This window comes from Mustela nivalis (genome assembly GCF_964662115.1).
Source record: "Mustela nivalis genome assembly, chromosome: 11".
Taxonomy (NCBI): Eukaryota; Metazoa; Chordata; class Mammalia; order Carnivora; family Mustelidae; genus Mustela; species Mustela nivalis.
The window spans coordinates 65,811,703-65,836,077 of NC_139030.1; the positions used below are offsets into that span (position 1 = coordinate 65,811,703).

Consider the following 24,375-nt stretch of genomic DNA (forward strand, 5'->3'; position numbering starts at 1 on the left):
TGACTTGATTCCAGTCTGTTTGGCAAAAATTCCCTGGTGGATCCCTGCAAAGGCAGCAAAGCATTAGCAGGTTTGGCTTTATTATATATGTGACAACAAGTGTGCTTTTTTGTTTGTGTGGATACAGAGTCTGTATGTGTATAGTTGAGTAATCTGTGGGACAAAACAGTTATAACCCCAGAAGACTGATTTGTTGCCTGAAGAAAATACCATAGGTGAGTTGTGTGAAAGCCATTCTGGACCTAAGTTGTGTTAATAGAGAGCATAATTTTTCTCAAGAGCAAACTGTGGATAATCAATCACACTGAGTCTGGGTTTCTCACTGTACCATTCTATTATCCAAATTTAGAGATCTGCTAGGGTCATTATTTACCCAGACGTTCTTCCACTGGTTACCCTTCTGCCCATTTCACTGGTCATTAACACATCCATTGAAGAGTGAACCAGGGCAGCGAAGGGACTTTTATTTGGTGGCTTTATTCCCTTATTGTTTACATTGGCATGAAATTTTTGAGTTATACGTGAATTTTCTTTATCCACATGGATTTTAACTTCACAGCCATGGATAATCAACCGCCAATCAAACCTACTTTCAAAATGACCATCTTAAAACTAAGACAGGCCTTTCTGGTCATGCTTAGATGGTAATAACTGTAAGACAATTTATGAGAAAACCTGGAATTTTGATAGGACTTCATAATAAATTTATGTACTTCTTTGAAACTGGAAGGGCAATAAAACCAGGCTAGATAATGAAATTTTTTTCTTTCTTTTATTTTTTAAATTTATTTTCAGTGTAACAGTATTAATTATTTTTGCACCACACCCAGTGCTCTATGCAATCCATGTCCTCTCCAATACCCACCATCTGGTTCCCCCAACCTCCCACCCCCCGCCCCTTCAAAACCCTCAGATTGTTTTTCAGAGTCCATAGTCTCTCATGGTTCACCTCCCCTTCCAATTTCCCTCAACTCCCTTCTCCTCTCCATCTCCCCATGTCCTCCATAATATTTGTTATGCTCCACAAATAAGTGAAACCGTATGATAATTGACTCTCTCTGCTTGACTTATTTCACTCAGCATAATCTCTTCCAGTCCCGTCCATGTTGCTACAAAAGTTGGGTATTCATCCTTTCTGATGGAGGCATAATACTCCATAGTGTACATGGACCACATCTTCCTTATCCATTCGTCCATTGAAGGGCATCTTGGTTCTTTCCACAGTTTGGCGACCGTGGCCATTGCTGCTATAAACATTGGGGTACAGATGGCCCTTCTTTTCACTACATCTGTTTCTTTGGAGTAAATACCCAATAGGGCAATGGCATAGTCATAGGGAAGCTCTATGTTTAATTTCTTGAGGAATCTCCACACTGTTCTCCAAAGAGGCTGCACCAACTTGCATTCCCACCAACAGTGTAAGAGGGTTCCCCTTTCTCCACATTCCCTCCAATGCATGTTGTTTCCTGTCTTGATAATTTTGGCCATTCTAACTGGTGTAAGGTGATATCTCAATGTGGTTTTAATTTGAATCTCCCTGATGGCTAGTGATGATGAATATTTTTTCATGTGTCTGATAGCCATTTGTATGTCTTCATTGGAGACGTGTCTGTTCATATCTTCTGCCCATTTTTTGATATGATTATCTGTTTTGTGTGTGTTGAGTTTGAGGAATTCTTTATAGATCCTGGATATCAACCTTTTGTCCGAACTGTCATTGCAAATATCTTCTCCCATTCCGTGGGTTGCCTCTTTGTTTTCTTGACTGTTTCCATTGCTGTGCAGAAGCTTTTGATTTTGATGAAGTCCCAAAAGTTTATTTTTGCTTTTGTTTCCTTTGCCTTTGGAGACATATCTTGAAAGAAGTTGTTGTGGCTGATTTCGAAGAGATTACTGCCTATGTTCTCCTCTAGGATTCTGATGGACTCCTGTCTCATGTTGAGGTCTTTCATCCATTTTGAGTTTATCTTTGTGTCTGGTGTAAGAGAATGGCCAAGTTTCATTCTTCTACATATAGCTGTCCAGTTTTCCCAGCACCATTTATTGAAGAGACTGTCTTTTTTCCACTGTATATTTTTTCCTGTTTTGTCGAAGATTATTTGACCATAGAGTTGAGGGTCCATATCTGGGCTCTCTACTCTGTTCCACTGGTCTATGTGTCTGTTTTTATGCCAGTACCATGCTGTCTTGGTGATCACAGCTTTGTAGTAAAGGTTGAAATCAGGTAATGTGATGCCCCCAGTTTTATTTTTGTTTTTCAACATTTCCTTAGCGATTTGGGGTCTCTTCTGATTCCACACAAATTTTTGGATTATTTGCTCCAGCTCTTTGAAAAATACCAGTGAAATTTTGATCAGAATGGCATTAAAAGTATAGATTGCTCTAGGTAGTATAGACATTTTAACAATGTTTATTCTTCTGTTCCAAGAGCATGGAATGGTCTTCCATCTTTTTGTGTCTTCTTCAATTTCTTTCATGAGTGTTCTGTAGTTCCTTGAGTATAGATCCTATAGATCCTAACCTCTTTGGTTAGTTTATTCCCAGGTATCTTATGGTTCTTGGTGCTATAGTAAATAGAATCGATTCTTTAATTTCCCTTTCTGTGTTTTCATTGTTAGTGTATAAGAAAGCCACTGATTTTTGTACATTGACTTTGTATCCTGCCACGTTGCTGAATTGTTGTATGAGTTCTAGTAGTTTGGGGGTGGAGTCTTTTGGGTTTTCCATATAAAGAATCATGTCATCAGCAAAGAGAGAGAGTTTGCCTTCTTCATTGACAATTTGGATACCTTTTATTTCTCTTTGTTGTCTGATTGCTGTTGCTAGGACTTCTAATACTATGTTGAACAAGAGTGGTGAGAGTGGGCATCCTTGTCGTGTTCCTGATCTCAACGGGAAGGATGCAAGCTTTTTCCCATTGAGGATGATATTTGCTGTGGGTCTTTCATAGATCGATTTTATGAAGTTCAGGAATGTTCCCGCTATCCCTATACTTTGAACCATTTTAATTAGGAATGGATTCTGGATTTTGTCAAATGCTTTTTCTGCATCAATTGAGAGGACCATTTGGTTCTTCTCTCTTCTCCTATTAATTTGTTCTATCACATTGATTGATTTGCAAATGTTGAACCATCCTTGTAGCCCAGGGATGAATCCCACCAATCATGGCGGATAATCTTTTTAATGTGCTGTTGGATCCTGTTTGCTAGGATCTTGTTGAGAATCTTAGCATCCATATTCATCAGTGATATTGGTCTGAAATTCTCCTTTTTGGTAGGGTCTTTGCCTGGTTTGGGGATCAAGGTAATGCTGGCTTCATAAAAAGAGTCTGGAAAATTTCCTTCTGCTTCAATTTTTTGAAACAGCTTCAGGAGAATAGGTGTTATTTCTTCTTTGAAAGTTTGATAGAATTCCCCAGGGAATCAATCAGGTCCTGGGCTCTTGTTTTTTGGGAGGTTTTTGATCACTGCTTCAATCTCGTTACTAGATATCGGTCTATTCAGGTTGTCAGTTTCTTCGTGGTTCAATTTTGGGAGTTTATAGTTTTCCAGGAATGCATCCATTTCATCTAGGTTGCTTAGCTTATTGGCATATAACTGTTGATAATAACTTCTGATGATTGTTTCTACAATGAAATTTTTTTTTACACAAAACAGCCTGAAGTTAATTGCAATGATAGCAGTCAGCTTGTAGTTACACCCCTCCCCTAAAATCTTCAGGTTGGGGGATGCCTGGGTGGCTCAGTCAGTTAAGCATCCAACTCTTGATTTTGGCTTGGGTTATGATCTTAGGGTTATGAGTTCGAGCTCCGTGTTGGGTTCTGTGCTGAGTGTGGAGTCTGCTTCAGATTCTCTCTCTCTCTCTTTCAGTTGCCACCTCCCCCCGCCCCCAAGCATGTGCTTGCTCTCTCTCAAGAAATAAAAAAAGAATCATGGAGTTAGAAGGGAACATAAAGAATACCATATCATCTTTCCTCCTCTCTGAAATTGTGGTTATCTGAAATCTATATTAAAAGCTTCCTTTTTCAAAGGGAGTGTTAACTCTTAACACAGGATTGCCCTGTACAACTACCGTGAGAGATTTCTTTTTTGCCCATTCTAGATGATCATATCTTCTGGACTGTTTCAGGTGATACGGAGCTATCTGCATCCTGAAATGGATAACCAGCACCTTCAATTGTTCAAGTCTAGGTTTGATCTTCAGCTGGCTGACACCTTTTCTTCTCACATACATCTCTGGCTCTCTTATTCTTTAGTACCAAGGAGTCTGTTCTTTGGCTTTGCTAAACCTCTAGGTTTTGCATCTTTTCATTTTTTTCTCGGTCTAAATTTATCTTTGGTTTCATACCCTTCTCTGCTTAGGATCCCATAGTCCATCACCTCAGTTTCTCTCTTATCAACAAGTTCAACTTCCCTGGTTTCTATTCTGAGCATATCTTGCAATTGGCCGTGTTTAGTCCCACTGAATAATCAGACCTTTTCTATTAGAGAAACCTGTTCACTTATAGTCTGAATGAGACAGGGCTCTTCTGTCCAACATGCAGCATAGCACTTTGCTTCCCCGTCCATGGAGACTTGTAGTCCACCTCTGAGACCTTTGTCAACTTGTGACGTTTTTCTAAGGTGCATCCTCTCTCCAAGAACCATCAACAGAGCTTACTCACTGCAGTCTGTTGATGGTCCTTGGGAGAGGATGCTGTACCTGCTTGAACTGGGTAATGGGAAAGGAGCAGTGGAGGTTTGGGTGGATCAATGAAGGCAGTAGCACATTTAAAGAAAGTATATGACTGAGTCATCCTGAGACTTTACAGAATAGCTTGCTTAAATGTAGGTCACCTAACAGACTGTATTTCTCATCTATCTAAATTCCAAAAAAGATAACCTGGACTCTGATCAAGAGTGAGAACATGTCCGAAATAGTGATAGAAAGTGCAAGGAGATCCAAGATGAATAGCCACCCATGACATTGGACCCACATCCTGCATCAAATCATTTTTGTTTAACCTACAAGAAAACGAGAGACAAGAGAATGCTTGAGCAGGACGCTGGAGCTAGGAAGTAAATCTTCCACAGTCATAACCAAGCTGCGTTTCTCAGTTTCCTGCTTAGAGAGAGGAGGTGCTGAGTCAGGAATCTGGGCTTCCCAAGGCAGAGCATCCTTAATGACTGTTTAGTGTATCTTTGACACAGACCAGACTCTGGAGCTAGTTTGGCTTTCCCAGCGGAGGGCTAAGCCTGCTCTGTTGTTGATAAGAATGTCTTTCAAATGGCGCATGAACAGGGATAATCCAGACTCTGGTCCGAAACAACAGTCTGCTTCCTCTGACCCTATACCGGGGCATCTGCAACCTGCATGATACTACCTGAACAGTATACAGGCTGCCTCAGCCACAATCATAACATTGTTGGATCCTGTTATACCTGTTATTGTTCATCTCCTGTTCAGGTTTCCCACAGCAGCTGTTCTAACTCTTCAGTATTAGGCAATTTTATTACTCAGCTCCACTCACTTTACTCTTAACAGGTCATCGTGCTTCCTTTCAGTTGTATATACATTGCACCGCTGAGATACAGTAGCCGCCCCCCCCTTATCTGCAGAGGATATGTTTCAAGACCTCCCTGTGGATGGCCCCTGGAACCGCAGATAATAACAAACCCTATGTAAACTATGTTTCTTCTTGTACATACGTACCTGCAGTAAAGTTTATACATTTGGCACAGTAAAAAATTAACAACTGTAACCTAATAATAAAATAGAAAATAATAAAATAGAAAAAAATAAATAGAAATAGAAATAATGATAAAATATTATAAAATAATAAATAATAAAATAGAAAAATTATAACAATAATAAAATAGAAAAATTAAAACAATATACACTAATAAAAGTGATGTTAATGTGGCCTGTTTCTCTCTCCCATAACGTCTCATTGGATTGTACTTACCCTTCTTCTGGCGATGTGAGGTGACAAAATGCCTACATGGGGAGGAGAGGCGAGGTGAATGATGCGGATGCGGTGACGTAGCGTTAGGCTCCCTTCGATGGTTTGACTAAACGTGGATTATTGGCTTTCAGATGCAGCCCACCACTGGTAACTGAACCCTGGAAAGTGAAAGCAGACCAAAGAGAGGCTGGTTGTGCAATGTAGTGCTTTTATCGTTTTTACAAATGGTCTCATTAATATTAACATCACCTTTGTGTGGACTTATTCTTCCTTTCTTCCAAGACCCTGTCAAGCCTTAGAGAGTTCAAAACTAGATCTTAGGAGCCACTCAGCCTCTGCTTTTTGTCTTTTCTTTCTTTCCTTTTTTTTTTTTTTTTTTTAAAGATTTGTTTATTTTAGAGGGAAAGAGAGAGAATGGGTGAGCGGGAGAGGGAGAGAAGCAGACTGCCCCTTGAGCGCAGAGTCTGACCTGGGGTTTGATCTCATGGCTCTGAGATCAGCCGCTGAGCTGAAATCTAGGCGAATGCTCAACCGACTGAGCCGCGCAGACAGCCTGGCTTTGCTCTTTTTATTACTTCATGCTTTCTCTAGAAAATAGAACATATCAAAACAAAAACTAATCCAAACCCAACATTTTTTTCTGATCTGCTCTAGATAGCTGTTAATAAGGAGAAAGAACTTGAAGTTTAGAAATCTTTGACAGGGTAAAAGCTGAATAGGAATTGCATTCAAATGTGAGTAGCGGATGGGAATGTATTTCTCTACCCAGGTTGTAATGAGGGTGGGAATGTGAGGGGGAGGGACTGGTTGAGGAGAGAGTAGGTTGAGGGTGAGCATGGGGAAGGGCCTCAACATTTGAAAAGAGGAAGCTTAGAAAGACCAAAGGCAAGCATTATGTGATTCTGTTTTACCCAGTATTGGCCCTGACAGTGTGCAAGACAACTTAGGGAAGAACAAGAAAGAACCGAGACATTGCTTCTAAAAACCAAAAGCTGTAAAGTTGAGAGAATGACTTAGGTTAAAGGTAATATATTAGAGATTAGCTTAGTTTCTCTGAATGTGGCCTCAACTGGTATTTCCTCAGGTATTAGCCAAGATTTCATTGTGGCAAAAGAGAACAACCAAAATATTCATGTGTGGGGTATGGTGATAACCCAGGGGGAGAAGCCTTCAGTTTGTGGATGGCAGCTTGGCCAAATTTAAGGACAACATTATTTGGTTTCCAGAGGAAGCATTCCACTCACACCCCCCCCCCTTTTTTTAACTTGATGAATTGTGGAACCGCTCATTCTCTAGAGGTTCAAATCAGAAAAACAAATTATATTTAAATGAAGACTTGGTATTTGGTTCAGCAAACTAATGGGACCTGGAGGCATTTTAAAGACCTCCCAGGTTTTTAGCAGAAGGAGTCATCTTTCTGTGGACCAGACCCAAGTCCAGTTTCTTATTCAGCTCTTGATTTAAATTGAATAAGTCCTTATTGAAAGTAGGCTGCTTGGCTGTGTGTCTCTGGGAACTGATCTCCTTCAGGACCTAAATGCTCCCCAGTTAATGAGATGCCTACTTGTTATTGCTTATAAAGTCACTAATACTTTTCTGAGAGTCTGTATATCAAGTTTACGAAGTGTGTAGTCACCCATACAATAACTTGAGTAGCTATTTTCCCATTAAGGCAAACTCTTGGTTAATGTATTTCAGTAGAAATATTTTTCTGAAGGACTACTTCTGGCCATTGAAAATATTTTTTCATATTTATTTTATTTTATTTTTTTAAGATTTTATTTATTTATTTGACAGAGAGATCCCAAATAGGCAGAGAGGCAGGCAGAGAGAGAGAGAGGGAAGCAGGCTCCCTGCTGAACAGAGAGCATGATGCAGGGCTCTGTCCCAGGACCCTGGGATCATGACCCGAGTTGAAGGCAGAAGCTTAACCCACTGAGCCACCCAGGTGCCCCTTTTTTTCATATTTAATTTTATATAAACCACCTGGTTATTTATAGGCTTATTTACAGATTATTTATTCCACTGTTTTTAACTCTAATTAGGAAATAGATAAAATCAGTTATTAAGGAAGTATGTCAGTAATACACCTCTTTGAGGAGTATGTGAGATCTGGAGATTTTATAGAAAGATGACTCCCGGGCACCTGGGTGACTCAGTGGGTTAAGCCTCTGCTTTTGGCTCAGGTCATGATCTCGGGGTCCTGGGATCGAGTTCCGCATTGGGCTCTCTGCTCAGCAGGGAGCCTGCGGCCCCCCTCTCTTTCTGCCTGCCTCTCTGCCTACTTATGATCTCTCTTTGTGTGTCAAATAAATAAATAAATAAATAAATAAATAATCTTAAGAAAAAGAAAGATGACTCTCCTGCAGTTCCATCACTAAGCATTGGTTCTGCTTTGTGCTACTATATATCCTGGCCTTTCTGAAGTGTAGAATGCGAGTCAAAGGGAAAAGAAGAGGCTTGGAGTTAACCCTACATCCAGGGAGCAAAGTTAAACTAATTGTTCCACCAGGGGTTTGAATCCATGACCTTCACCACTTCCAGTGGGAAAGTGAGAATTGACTTGACTTCCTCTTGACTCCTAATCCTGGGCAGGTGGGAAATGTGTCATTCACTCATTCTTCTATTTTTTTTTTATTAGTTAATTTTTTAAAAGATTTTATTAATGTATTTGGCAGGCAGAGATCACAAATAGGCAGAGAGGCAGGCAGAGGTGGGGGGCAGGGGGAAATAAGCTCCTTGCTGAGCAGAGAGCCCAATGTCGGGCTTGATCCCAGGACTCTGGGATCATGACCTGAGGCAAAGACAGAGGCTTTAACCCACTGAGCCACCCAGGTGCCCCACTCATTCTTTTAATCAAAGATATTTGTCAAGGTGCTTCTTGGTGGCAGGAATTGTCATTGGCAGTGGAAATGCCGAGATGACCAAGATGGACAAGGCCTGGTTCCCACAGACCCTGTATAACAGCAGGGGACATAGTCAGTAAACAAGGAGCAAGGACATGAGCAAGAATTGATCATTAAATGACCAAGTGTGCATGATGAGGTTTTCCCAAACTTCAGAAATATATTCTCCTGGAGGCACAAGTTGTTGAAAATTATGGATAAGTTGCAGTGGATGTGGTCTGTTGAATGGAATGGGATGAAATATCTCTAAAGTACCATGATCAAATAGGAAGCATTTCTGCAGTTTCCATGAAAGAGTTTGACTTTGAAATCATACACTTATGTTCAGATCCTACCTCCTCCACTTGTTAGTGTTAAGAACTCAGGAGACTTTTTTAATCTTCCTGATTGTCAGCTTGCTGTTCTGTAAAATGATGCAGGTTTGCTGTATGAAATAGTATAATATAAGTAAAACACATGGCACTTAGCAGGTACTCAAGAAATATTAGTTCTCCTTTCCAGTGAAAAAGAACGATAGAGTGTGTTCCCTCTTACAATAACCAGGTGTAACTTATTTTGACCATCAGGTATAAAAAATTCAGAAATACAGTAAAGAATTTGAGCTATGTTACTTTGCAGAATGATTTTATTAAAGTACATATAATTCCCTAAAGAGCATTGTTGGCCTTAACTGTAAAGGCAGTTCCATTATAACCCTGCTTTTCAAGATAAAATGAACATTTGCTAAATCATATTTAACTTTTCACCAGTGATTTACAACAGTCTTTATCTGAAGTTATTTTTCTTCCAACTTTCCAGAGTTGAGGAATGGAGCAGACAATAGGTTAAGAGGAAAACTGCGTGTTTAACTTAAAACTTTTCATCTCTGTGCTCTGATCTAAGCATTCCTTTTTCAGGTAGAGGTTTGGTATTTGAAAAGCAAAGGAATCAAGTTTCTTGGCACTCTGTGGCCTGAAACATTTATCAAAATAAACCCCAGGAGCTGGGCCCTGCACCGGCCTTTGGAGATTAGAGGAATGTTGTGCATGTGGTCAGGGGTGTGAGAGAGGGGAGATGATTGCCCCTGAGGGAACTGCTTTCTGGAGGCTTCTGTGCTCCAGCCTGGCTGTCTCTCTATTAGTTACAAAAGACTTGCCTTCCTCAGCCCTAGGCATCTGGCTTCATTCCCAGATGCGGCTCTGAGGCCAGAGTCTAATACACAGAAAATATCTGGGTGTTTTAGATTCAATAATACTTGGCATAGTAATAATAATGATTGTAATAAAAATTATACTAGTTACTATATTTATAAGTATATATATATAAGTATATACTTATTTATAAATATATATTTATAAGTATATATAAATTTACAAATATAAATAGTATACATGATAATTGTATTAACTAAAATAATCATGTAGCCATAGCATTTTTATTACAGAAATAATATTTTGGCATACTTATTAAGAACTTCATACACATCACTTCTTTGAAACTCCAACCCAAATATTTCATTTTATTTAAAAAAATTTTTTTTAAAGATTTATTATTTTATATATAGAGAGAGAGTCAGAGAGAGAAAGAGAGCTAGTGGGGTTGGGAGGGACAGAGAGAGAGTCTTAAATAGACACTGCACGGAGCACAGAGCCTAACCTGGGGCTGGATCCCACAATCATGACCTAGCCGAAATCAGGAATTGAACACTTAATCCACTGAGCCACCCAGATACCCCCCAATCCAAATATTTTGATTCAGGGGCTATTATTTTACCATTTCACAGGGGGGAAAACTGAGATGTGATTAAGTGAAGTAACTTCTCCCAAGTCGCCTAGCAGGTAAATGAAGATAGGAACTGTGGCCATAAAACACTGAAGTTGAAGTTCTCTCCCAACAAATGTAGATTTGTTGACAAATCTACATTCAGCTCCATTCTCTATTAATGATCCAGTGACCTGAAGTATCAGCAACATATGAAATGTGAAATATCAGCAACATAATAAGTTGTGATCAATGATGCTAAAATAGCAATGTGTGCCCTCGCCAGGAGAAATACAGAGAATACACATTTCCTCTCCATCCTAGCTAATGTTGCATGCTCAGGATGGTGCTCTAATTTAATTAGCAAATACAGTAAATCGATTGAGGAAAAAGGAGGAAACATTTGTGATTTAGAGAGAGAGAATTTATATCTTAGGTTTGTAAAAATCAAAAGAGCTATGTTTTCTTTCCTTCCTTGATGTCAGTTTGTATGTTAGTTCTTGTTTTTGCATTTTCAAGTAAATGAGCCCATGACTGTTTTCCTTTTGTGCTGGTGGACCTAAAGCCCACATGATTCCAGATGTAACTTTCCCACCTTTGGATGTTTTCCACCTTTGGATGTTTTCTTGGCCAATCACTGAGCTCAATTCTGGCTCATTTGTTACCAGACCCTGAGGTGAGAGTTTACACCTTCTGCTTTTTGTTTACAAAGGTTACTTTCATCCAAATACTGTCCTGTGTTTCAGAAAAACTAAGATGGGGCCATCATTCATGTTGAAGGACCCATATTGGGCTGACATTTTCTCCTGAGGTCACATGCGTGGACATATTGTCAAAAGCTAACATTGCAGGGGCGCCTGGGTGGCTCAGTGGGTTGGAACCTCTGCCTTCAGCTCAGGTCATGATCTCAGGTCCTGGGATCGAGCCCCACATCAGGCTCTATGCTCAGCAGAGAGCCTGATTCCTCCTTTCTCTCTCTGCCTGCTTCCCTGCCTACTTGTTATCTCTGTCAAATAAATAAATAAAATCTTAAAAAAAAAAAAAAGCTAACATTGCAGGTCACCAACTTGGCAGCCTCTTCAAAGAGGTCGCCTGAAGCACAAAAGACTTAGTCCAGTTTTGAAAAAAGCAGGACCATAAGGTGTTTTGACCACAAGGATTAACACCCATTAACATCCTTTTTTGGTTTAATGTTATTTCCTGATGATTTTAATATATTTGTACTCTTATTGTGAATCAGAAACTCTGACTGGGACTCCAAAGCCCAGACTGACTTATTGGCTTAATATTTTGGAGTACTCAAGTTAATTCAGAGCTTTCCAGACAGACCCATTGACGAGTACATCTGTAACTTAGTTTTAATTTGATATTAGTCTGGGAATGGAGACTAAAGACTGGTGTAAAGAATGAAGAGGAGAAATTAGCTTAAGTACTACCTTCTTGCCTCAATTTTTAGCTCAAAGGGACAAAAATTCGCCTGACAAATATTGTGATTATTTACTATGGTCTGAGTACCATGCAGGCTGATGTACCCATAAATAAAAGTGATGTGGCCCTCCCCACCTCACGGAGCTTAACATCTAGTGGTAGACATACGCCAACAATTATAAGAAAGTATGGTGAATGGCAGAATAGGGGTATGAGGCTTTCTTTTAACCCTTGAAGGATTTAATTTGGCCATAGGATTCAATTTATTACCTATGCTTTCAAAGGGAAGAATTAAAAATAATGGTTAGAGACATGAAATCCTAACTTCTGCTGGGTTAGAATAACAGTACAGTAGTGTATTGTGCAAAGTAGTAAACTTCTTGTCACTTGTAGTAATCAAATAGCGGCCTGTCATTCAAGAGATTTCTGCTTGGGAAAAGCCACTTGGAGCAGATACCTGTGAAGCTTCCAACCTAGAAATGGTATAGTTTTGTGAGTTAAGTTTTTCCTCTGAGTAGTTCCTGGTCTCATGGGAAGACCATGGCAAGAAGCCCACACATATTTACTGCCAGTGTATAAGCAGGAACTAAAGGGGCTAAAACAGGTGTGAAGGCCTTTGGCTTTGTGCACTTAATACGCCCTGTATTACCTCAGTTTTGAGCATTTTAATCCAGTGGTTACTTAGTGTAATTGAAATTTCCCTAGAGAAAACAAACCAAGGCCTTTCCCATTGCAATAAAGAGAAGGTAATACGTTTTATTTTCGAATGTTAGTGTTTTAAAATGAGCCGTATTTTTCAGACTTTCTCTAGCATCATTTTTTTTTTTTTAAGATTTTATTTATTTATTTGACAGACAGAGACAAAGCAAGAGAGGGAGACAGGCAGGGAGAGTGAGAAGCAGGCTTCCCACCAAGCAGGGAGCACAATGTGGGGCTTGATGCCAGGACCCTGGAATCATGACTTGAGGTGAAGGCAGACACTTAATGACTGGGCCACCCAGGTGCTCTCTAGCATTATTTCTTTAAATGATATTTTTCCTCATATTTTAATGGTAGAACCTGAAAGTTGTCATGGTCTTTCCCAGCCGCAAAATCTCAGCTTCTGTGAGACTGAATGAAGTTTAAAAAAAAAAAAACCCCGTATGTGCTTATTCACATATTTACAAATATATGCATGTATGAAAAACATGTACATATCTAAATATGCTTGCAACAGATATATGCTTGATGTTACTTCAAGTAATTACTATGAGTTCTTTGTATTAAAATGGCTTTCCAGAATAAATGAAACAAGATGGGATGGGGAGGGAGACAAACCATAAGAGACTCTTAATCTCACAAAACAAACCCAGGGTTGCGGCGGGGAGGGGGGTAGGGAGAGGGTGGTGGAGTTATGGACATTGGAGAGGGTATGCGCTAAGGTGAGTGCTGTGAAGTGTGTAAGCCTGATGATTCACAGACTGTACCCCTGAGGATAATAATACATTATCTGTTAATTTTAAAAAAAAATGGTTTTCCTAATGACCAAGCATCTTGGCTTTTTTTTTTTTTTAATTTTTTATTTTTTATAAACATATATTTTTATCCCCAGGGGTACAGGTCTGTGAATCACCAGGTTTACACACTCAACAAAGCACATACCCTCCCCAATGTCCATAATACCCCCCCTTCTCCCAAACCCCCTCCCCCCAGCAACCCTCAGTTTGTTTTGTGAGATTAAGAGTCACTTATGGATTGTCTCCCTCCCAATCCCATCTTGTTTCATTTATTCTTCTCCTACTCACTTAAGCCCCCATGTTGCATCACCACTTCCTCATATCAGGGAGATCATATGATAGTTGTCTTTCTCTGCTTGACTTATTTCACTAAGCATGATACGCTCTAGTTTCATCCATGTTGTCGCAAATGGCAAGATTTCATTTCTTCTGATGGCTGCATAGTATTCCATTGTGTATATATACCACATCTTCTTGATCCATTCATCTGTTGATGGACATCTAGGTTCTTTCCGTAGTTTGGCTATTGTGGACATTGCTGCTATAAACATTCGGGTGCACGTGCCCCTTTGGATCACTACGTTTGTATCTTTAGGATAAATACCCAATAGTGCAATTGCTGGGTCATAGGGCAGTTCTATTTTCAACATTTTGAGGAACCTCCATGCTGTTTTCCAGAGTGGCTGCACCAGCTTGCATTCCCACCAACAGTGTAGGAGGGTTCCCCTTTCTCTGCATCCTCGCCAGCATCTGTCATTTCCTGACTTGTTGATTTTAGCCATTCGGACTGGTGTGAGGTGATATCTCATTGTGGTTTTGATTTGTATTTCCCTGATGCCGAGTGATATGGAGCACTTTTTCATGTGTCTGTTGGCCATCTGGATGTCTTCTTTGCAGAAATGTCTGTTCATGTCCTCTGCCCATTTCTTGATTGGATTATTTGTTCTTTGGGTGTTGAGTTTGCTAAGTTCTTTATAGATTCTGGACACTAGTCCTTTATCTGATATGTCGTTTGCAAATATCTTCTCCCATTCTGTCAGTTGTCTTTTGATTTTGTTAACTGTTTCCTTTGCTGTGCAAAAGCTTTTGATCTTGATGAAATCCCAATAGTTCATTTTTGCCCTTGCTTCCCTTGCCTTTGACGTTGTTCCTAGGAAGATGTTGCTGCGGCAGAGGTCGAAGAGGTTGCTGCCTGTGTTCTCCTCAAGGATTTTGATGGATTCCTTTCGCACGTTGAGGTCCTTCATCCATTTTGAGTCTATTTTTGTATGTGGTGTAAGGAAATAGTCCAATTTCATTTTTCTGCATATGGCTGTCCAATTTTCCCAGCACCATTTATTGAAGAGGCTGTCTTTTTTCCATTGGACATTCTTTCCTGCTTTGTCGAAGATTAGTTGACTGTAGAGTTGAGGGTCTATTTCTGGGCTCTCTATTCTGTTCCATTGATCTATGTGTCTGTTTTTGTGCCAGTACCATGCTGTCTTGATGATGACAGCTTTGTAATAGAGCTTGAAGTCCAGGATTGTGATGCCACCAACTTTGGCTTTCTTTTTCAATATCCTTTTGGCTATTCGAGGTCTTTTCTGGTTCCAAATAAATTTTAGAATTATTTGTTCCATTTCTTTGAAAAAGATGGGTGGTACTTTGATAGGAATTGCATTAAATGTGTAGATTGCTTTAGGTAGCATAGACATTTTCACAATATTTATTTTTCCAATCCAGGAGCATGCAACATTTTTCCATTTCTTGTGTCTTCCTCAATTTCTTTCATTAGTACTTTATAGTTTTCTGAGTATAGATTCTGTGCCTCTTTGGTTAGGTTTATTCCTAGGTATCTTATGGTTTTGGGTGCAATTGTAAATGGGATTGACTCCTTCATTTCTCTTTCTTCTGTCTTGTTGTTGGTGTAGAGAAATGCAACTGATTTCTGTGCATTGATTTTATATCCTGACACTTTACTGAATTCCTGTACAAGTTCTAGCAGTTTTGGAGTGGAGTCTTTTGGGTTTTCCACATATAGTATCATATCATCTGCGAAGAGTGATAATTTGACTTCTTCTTTCCCTATTTGGATGCCTTTAATTTCCTTTTGTTGTCTGATTGCTGAGGCTAGGACCTCTAGTACTATGTTGAATAGCAGTGGTGATAATGGACATCCCTGCTGTGTTCCTGACCTTAGCAGAAAAGCTTTCAGTTTTTCTCCATTGAGAATGATATTTGCGGTGGGTTTTTCATAGATGGCTTTGATGATATTGAGGTATGTGCCCTCTATCCCTACACTTTGAAGAGTTTTGATCAGGAAGAGATGCTGTACTTTGTCAAATGCTTTTTCAGCATCTATTGAGAGTATCATATGGTTCTTGTTCTTTCTTTTATTGATGTGTTGTATCACATTGACTGATTTGCAGATGTTGAACCAACCTTGCAGCCCTGGAATAAATCCCACTTGGTCTTGGTGAATAATCCTTTTAATGTACTGTTGAATCCTATTGGCTAGTATTTTGTTGAGTATTTTCGCATCTGTGTTCATCAAGGATATTGGTCTATAGCTCTCTTTTTTGATGGGATCCTTGTCTGGTTTGGGGATCAAGGTGATGCTGGCCTCATAAAATGAGTTTGGAAGTTTTCCTTCCATTTCTATTTTTTGGAACAGTTTCAGGAGAATAGGAATTAGTTCTTCTTTACATGTTTCGTAGAATTCCCCCAGAAGCCGTCTGGCCCTGGGCTTTTGTTTGTTTGGAGATTTTTAATGACTGTTTCAATCTCCTTACTGGTTATGGGTCTCTTCAGGCTTTCTATTTCTTCCTGGTTCAGTTGTGGTAGTTTATATGTTTCTCGGAATGCATCCATTTCTTCCAGATTGTCAAATTTATTGGCGTAGAGTTTCATAGTATGTTCTTATAATAGTTTGTATTTCTTTGGTGTTAGTTGTGATCTCTCCTCTTTCATTCATGATTTTATTTATTTGGGTCCTTTCTCTTTTCTTTTTGATAAGTCTGGCCAGGGGTTTATCAATTTTATTAATTCTTTCAAAGAACCAGCTCTTAGTTTCGTTGATTTGTTCTATTGTTTCTTTGGTTTCTATTTCATTGATTTCTGCTCTTTCTTTATGATTTCTCTTCTCCTGCTGGGCTTAGAGTTTCTTTCTTGTTCTTTCTCCAGCTCCTTTAGGTGTAGGGTTAGGTTGTGTACCTGAGACCTTTCTTGTTTCTTGAGAAAGGCTTGTACCGCTATATATTTTCCTCTCAGGACTGCCTTTTTGTGTCCCACAGATTTTGAACCGTTGTATTTTCATTATCATTTGTTTCCATGATTTTTTTCAATTCTTCTTTAATTTCCCAGTTGACCCATTCATTCTTTAGAAGGATGCTGTTTAGTCTCCATGTATTTGGGTTCTTTCTAAACTTCCTTTTGTGGTTGAGTTCTAGCTTTAGAGCATTGTGGTCTGAAAATATGCAGGGAATGATCCCAATCTTTTGATACCGGTTGAGTCCTGATTTAAGACCGAGGATGTGATCTATTCTCGAGAATGTTCCATGTGCACTAGAGAAGAATGTGTATTCTGTTGCTTTGGGATGAAATGTTCTGAATATATCTGTGATGTCCATCTGGTCCAGTGTGTTGTTTAAGGCCTTTATTTCCTTGCTGATCTTTTGCTTGGATGATCTGTTCATTTCAGTGAGGGGAGTGTTAAAGTCCCCTACTATTATTGTATTATTGTTGATGTGTTTCTTTGATTTTGTTATTAATTGGTTTATATAGTTGGCTGCTCCCACGTTGGGGGCATAGATATTTAAAATTGTTAAATCTTCTTGTTGGACAGACCCTTTGAGTATGATATAGTGTCCTTTCTCATCTCTTATTATAGTCTTTGGCTTAAAATCTAATTGATGTGATATAAGGATTGCCACTCCTGCTTTCTTCTGATGTCCATTAGCATGGTAAATTCTTTTCCACCCCCTCACTTTAAATCTGGAGGTGTCTTCGGGCTTAAAATGAGTTTCTTGGAGGCAACATATAGATGGGTTTTGTTTTTTTTATCCATTCTGATACCCTGTGTCTTTTGTCAGGGGCATTTAGCCCATTAACATTCTGGGTAACTATTGAGAGATATGAATTTAGTGCCATTGTATTGCCTGTAAGGTGACTGTTAATGTATATGGTCTCTGTTCCTTTCTGATCTACCACGTGTAGGCTCTCTCTTTGCTTAGAGGACCCCTTTCAATATTTCTTGTAGAGCTGGTTTGGTGTTTGCAAATTCTTTCAGTTTTTGTTTGTCCTGGAAGCTTTTAATCTCTCCTTCTATATTCAGTGATAGCCTAGCTGGATATAGTATTCTTGGCTGCATGTTTTTCTCATTTAGTGCTCTGAAAATATCATGCCAGCTCTTTCTGGCCTGCCAGGTCTCTGTGGATAAGTCAGCTGCCAATCTAATATTTTTACCATTGTATGTTACAGACTTCTTTTCCCAGGCTGCTTTCAGGATTTTCTCTTTGTCACTGAGACTTGTAAATTTTACTATTAGGTGACGGGGTGTGGGCCTATTCTTATTGATTTTGAGGGGCATTCTCTGAACCTCCTGAATTTTGATGCTCGTTCCCTTTGCCATATTGGGGAAATTCTCCCCAATAATTCTCTCCAGTATACCTTCTGCTCCCCTCTCTCTTTCTTCTTCTTCTGGAATCCCAATTATTCTAATGTTATTTCGTCTTATGGTGTCACTTATCTCTTGAATTCTCCCCTCGTGGTCCAGTAGCTATTTGTCCCTCTTTTGCTCAGCTTCTTTATTCTCTGTCATTTGGTCTTCTATATCACTAATTCTTTCTTCTGCCTCATTTATCCTAGCAGTGAGAGCCTCCATTTTTGATTGCACCTCATTAATAGCTTTTTTGATTTCAACTTGGTTAGATTTTAGTTCTTTTATTTCTCCAGAAAGGGCTTTTATATCTCTCGAGAGGGTTTCTCTAATATCTTCCATGCCTTTATTGTGCCCGGCTAGAACCTTGAGAATTGTCATTCTGAACTCTAGATCTGACATATTACCAATGTCTGTATTGATTAGGTCCCTAGCCTTCGGTACTGCCTCTTGTTCTTTTTTTTGTGTTGAATTCTTCCGTCTTGTCATTTTGTCCAGATAAGAGTATATGAAGGAGCAAGGAAAATACTAAAGGGGTGGCAACAACCCCAGGAAATATGCTTTAACCAAAGTAGAAGACATCCCAAATCGTGAGGGGGGAGAAAGGGGATAAAAAGAGGTTCAAAAAGGAAGGAAGAAAGGAAAAAAAAAAAAAAGAAAAGAAATGAATTAAAAAAAAAAGAAAACAAATACAAATACATAAAAGAAAAAATATATATATTAGATAAACTGGTTAAAAAACGTTAAAAAAGAAAAAGGTAAAAGTTAAAAAAAAATTTTACCAGAAGGCGAGAAAAAAAAATACAAAAATTGAAAAAGAAAAAGATTAAATTAATTGCAAGACTAAAAAAAATCACAGGGAAAAAGCCATGAGTTCCGTGCTTTACTTTCTCCTCCTCTGGAATTCTGCTGCTCTCCTTGGTATTGAAACCGCACTCCTTGGTAGGTGAACTTGGTCTTGGCTGGATTTCTTGTTGATCTTCTGGGTAGGGGCCTGTTGTAGTGATTCTCAAGTGTCTTTGCCCCAGGCGGAATTGCACTGCCCTTACCCAGGGGCCGGGGTGATTAATCCGCTTGGGTTTGCTTTCAGGAGCTTTTGTTCCCTGAGCTCTTTGCTTTCCATAGAGTTCTGGAGGACGGGAACAGAAATGGCGGCCTCCTGGTCTCCGGCCTGGAGGAGCCGAGAGCCCATGGCCCCACTCCTCAGTGCGCCCTCAGAGAACAGCGCCAGCTACTCCCGTCTGCCTGACCTCCGGCCGCGCTCCGAGCTCACCGAGCCTGCGACCGGTTCAAGGTAACACAGAGCTGCGAGCTCACTGTCGGCTCTGTCTCTGTAGCCAGCTTTCCCGTTCCAATACCCGCAATCTCTGCGACACTCAGACACCCCCGATCCTTCTGTCACCCTGCGGGACCTGAGGCCACCTGACCCCATGTGTGCTTCGCCCCGGTTTAGCCTCTGGAGCGACATCCCTCAGCGGAACAGACTTTTAAAAGTCCTGATTTTGTGCGCCGTTGCTCCGCCGCTTGCCGGGAGCCGGCCCCTTCCCCCGGGGTCTATCTTCCCGTCACTTTGGATTCACTTCTCCGCTGGTCCTACCTTTCAGAAAGTGGTTGTTTTTCTGTTTCCAGAATTGCTGTTCTTCTTCTCTTCGATCTGCCGATGGATTTTCAGGTGTTTGCAATCTTTAGATAAGCTATCTAGCTGATCTCCGGTTAGCTGAAGTAGTCTCAGCCTGGTACTTCTCCGCCATCTTGACTCCTCCCCCAGCATCTTGGCTTTTAATCAGAATTTCAGTCCCACAGGACAATTAAGATGAATCTGACATACATTCTGGAAAACCAAGGTTCTGAGAATCATGAACCTTTCCCATATTCATTATTTTTGTTATTATTATTTTCTTAATAATAGAGGGATTTGTGGCTACTTTTTCTAATAACTCTTCTTTGTCTTCCTGCCTTTTTATTAATATATCTCAATTATTGATGATGGCAGAAGTAGTTAGTTCTGACGTTCATTGAGCTGGTTTTCTATGCTAAGTATTATCTTCATCACCATAATGTATAGTTGGGAGAAACCTGGATGTTCTTCAGTAGCAGAACTGATTCCTGGGAAAGCCAGCCACCACAAACAGTCCATCAGGAAGGAGGCTGTTTACCCAGGCCCTAAGAGCTCTATGTAGTCATGGTAACACAAGAAGAACTTTTCCCAAGAGAGAACTGTGTCAAAAAATGTAGAGGGGACTCTTCCTTATGCACTATTACAAACTTCCCATTTAATGAGTAACTAATGAGTCACTATCCTTTTACATCTTCGAACTTCCTATTTACGTTCTGCATGCTTCTGGCTGTGGGAGTTAACCTTCGCTGCAGTTGCAGGCACACCTGCCCTCATTAGACAAGTCAGGCTGGGAAGGTTGAGGATGGTGGATTGTCAACCCCAAAGGAGAAATGCAAATGGTCAAATAGAATGTTTGGCAGCACGAACTAAACCCACATTAACTTTAAGAACTTTCTGTGAGTCATTCACAGCTGATTTCTGAATCTGCAGAAGAATCTTTTTGGAAGAAATATGTAGTATGAATGGCAGTTTCATCCTTCTTGATGTTTATAGTACTTCCACAGAAATAACATTATATCCTGCTGCACCCTGGGGAATCAGAACAGAGTCCCCTTTCTCGTGCTGTGTATGCACTTAGAAATAGTTTCCTCTGCAAGGAAATTTGCATGGAGTTGTCCTGGCTGTGTCAAAAAGTTTTCCAATCAACAAATATTTATGGAGTATTATTCTAGGTTTTAGGAGGAAGGCAGAGTTTCTGTCCTCAAGAAACTTGCAATGTATTTGAGTAGAAAAATTCAAATTAAAGATAGTTTCATATCTCCAGTGAGTGCAGTAAGACTTGGGAGGAATTCCCCAGCCCCTGTGGATGCATGTAAAGGCGTTATCACTGTTGTTCCACAGATTCCGTTCTAATTGTTTCTTATTAGTCCATGAATTCCTTAAGGACAGGAATAGTGTTTATAAGTCTTTGTGTCCTCTACAGCTTTGGTACACATTTGTTGATTGATGTTTAAGATCTTGGAAAAAGGGACTCCTGGGTGGCTCATCGGCTGAGCGTCTGCCTTCAGCTCAGGTTATGGTTCCATGGTCCTGGGGTCAAGTCCCTCGTTGAGCTTGTGTCAAGCTCTCTGCTGGGGGTGTGGGGGGGAGCCTGCTTCTCCTTCTTCCTCTGCCGCTGCCCCTTCTTGTGCACACTCTCTCTCTCTGTGTCAAATAAATAAATAAAATCTTTTTTCAAAAAGATCTAGGAAAAATTACTTTCTCTTCTTTGTGAATTGTTTTCTCCTATTGTCCAATGTCTCAGATTTTTTCCTAAGAAAACATCTGGGTTTTTTCATGCTGTGGCATAGTCCTTCAAAGGGTGAGATACCATTTTTTTTTTTTTACCATAAATGGAAGATATGGCATTATCTAATCAGAGACTCATAGGAAGAAAATTAACATGGGATAGCTATTAATTCATCCCTCGTTCCAAAGCAGAAGTGTGACATATTCCCACCTGTCACCTACTCTAAAGGCTGGTGATATTTTAGTCATGTATCCAATAAAGAGCTGCATATGCAGGTGGTCCCAGACTGTATTATTCACTGTTGGTGGAGCTGAAGCAATAACTCAGTTTGTCAGGGCTTAGTCAGAAATAACCAGAGCCATTTAAGACTGGATCAGCACAAGTGAAACACTGCAACAAAGCAGTTTAAGTCCACAGTCTTCAGTGTTTCAGAGTGTCAGCAGATAGTAAGCCCTTCCAGGATGACAGAAAGTTGGAGAAAGGCACTGAAGAGATAGGCTGGCTTAGAAACAAGATGGAAACAGCTTAGAACCAGGTACCAAGTGTCTTCTTGAAAATGATTACATTACCCCCTTAAGTCCTCCTACCCTTTATTTTTATCCCTTTTCATGCCTGTTTATAAAGGAATGCCAGTAAGTTTTTCAGTGCCATTACCACCAAGCTAATGTTTTCCTGTTGTGAAATTTAGGAAATCAGAGTCTCATAATTAATTTTTAAAATAAAAAAATACTTTTTTTTATATATTAAGCAACCTCATCTCCATGCAGCTTTTGGGTACAGTGCCAGAATGGTATTTCAGTCAATAGGTATTTATTTCTTTTAAAATTGAACTTAAGCTGTGGCTTAATAAGATTTTTATAAGAGAAATCAGGAAATAAATTGCCCAGAAGAGTCCTCTTGACTCAACTGTAAATTTCTGACTATATGTGGTCAGTATTAATAGGACATTGGATGGGGCCCATGTGGAAGAAATCTGTGCTCTCAACATTTCTTAAAATACTATGACCATTAATGTTACAGGTAATGAATCAATCATAGGTTATATAAGCTATTACTCAGGTGGTAGATTCATATTTTGGATTTATGAGTTAATATTTTATCCTTCCACTATATAGGAGAAAATAGTAGCTGTTTGAACAAAAAAAGAAAACCTTGAAAATCATAGGCTATCTCCTGTTTTAGTATCAGCTGGCCCAAATTAAGAAATCCAGTTTGGGTAAAATTATCCCTCACAATAGCCCTGTAAATATTAGTATAAAAATCTGCTGTCTGAAGGCAATATGAATGGACTATGAAGATGACTCCCAGTCATTGAACAATGACAGGGCTCAGGAGAATGAGACAGTCTTTCATCCTGCCCCTGACCAGGGCACAGATTCCTGGACTCAGCAAAAGTGCAGTTGCCAGATGTGTGATGATGGATTGAGAGGTGATGCTGAAGGCCCCCTATTTTAGACCTCTATTTAGGGGCTTCTGCTCCCAAGTATGATATAGTACCTCTTACCAGACTATTCTTTGATATCAACTATAAAAGATGGGTAAAATTTTAAAATAAACAAAAACAGAAGTCTTCATGGAGTTAGTAGAGTATCTCTATAGACTTCTGGACCTTGAGGGGCTAAGATCCCATGGAGAAGGAAAATATTTTGAGGTGAGTCTTTTATTCATTGCTGCTTTTACCCCTCAGGACACAATCCATAGGCTGAAAAGAAAGCATCTTGTGAGTTCTGGCAGCCTCAATAGGAGTCAGTTAAAAAAGGGAATTTAAAGCTAAAACAACTAGGACTTGAAAACCCTTTGTCATAAGAAGTGAAACCTGCAGAGGGTTGAACCCAGCATTCTGTGTGCAGTTTCCTCTTGAGTCCTCAAATGAATGGGTCCCTCATAAATACCCCAGACTTTCATTTGAGATTCCTAAGGGCCATTGCTAGGAAAAAAAAGACAAAGCATGGAAAAAGAGGAAATGTCTTTCAACTCATTTTATGAGGTATAACCTTGAAATTAAGACCTAGTAAGGATATTACAAATAGGAAAATTTTTAAAACAATTTATTGTATTATTACAGATTTTAAAATCTTCAATAAAATATTACCAAATCAAATCATGACCAAGCTGAGTTTATTCTAGAAATTCATAGCTGATTTAATATTAAAAACCTAATCATCATTAATAACCACAGTAAGAATTCAAGAATGATGTTATTATGTTTACAGAAAATCCAAAATAATCTATAAACACAATATTAGGCCTAATAGATAAATTAGCAAGGTAACTTAATACAGGGTAAGTATACAAAAACTGTTGTTGTTGTTGTTGTTTTTTATATAGTAGCAATAAGTATGCAGGTCAATTCATTTAAAAATGATACTCTTTACATTGGCATTAAAAACATTAAATACCTGGAAATAAATTAACCAACATATAAGATATTACTGAAGTAAATGAAAAAAGAACTAAGTTTAAAAATAAAAAAAAGGATATACAATTTCCAGGGAATATAAAATGCAATGCAAAGATGTCTGTTCTCCCTAAATTGATTTATAGATTTAATACAATCCCCATCAAAATTCTCCTAGCACTTCTTTAAATGTAAATCGATAAGCTAACTCTAAAATTTTTATGGAAAAGCAAAGGATCTAGAATAGTCAAGACAGTGTGAAGAAGGTCAAAATTTGAGGGCTTATGTCACCAAATATCAAGTTATCATAAAAGTCTATAATTAAAGCATTATTGTATTGGCACAAAGATAGATAAATAGGCCATTGAGCAGAATAGTGAGTACAGAAATAGATCCACACATATATAGTCACTTGACTTTCAACAAATATGTAATTTTAATGCATTTAGAGGAAAGGACTTTAAAAAATAAATTGAACTC

At 39.2% G+C, this 24,375-nt stretch overlaps 1 protein-coding gene across 3 annotated transcripts in view; it reads left to right on the top strand.

Moving 5' to 3' along the window:
• The window catches only part of LOC309843930 (uncharacterized protein), a 273,507-nt gene that overhangs the window by 225,080 nt on the left and 24,052 nt on the right, over positions 1-24,375 (top strand). The window contains exon 6 of one of the 3 annotated variants that reach the window (XR_014300416.1): positions 4,102-4,492. The exons of the other annotated variants lie outside the window; for them this stretch is intronic. The gene's annotated coding sequence lies outside the window, so the exon portion shown is untranslated. Of the gene's footprint in view, positions 1-4,101; positions 4,493-24,375 lie in introns of those variants that run through there. 3 annotated transcript variants of the gene reach the window in all.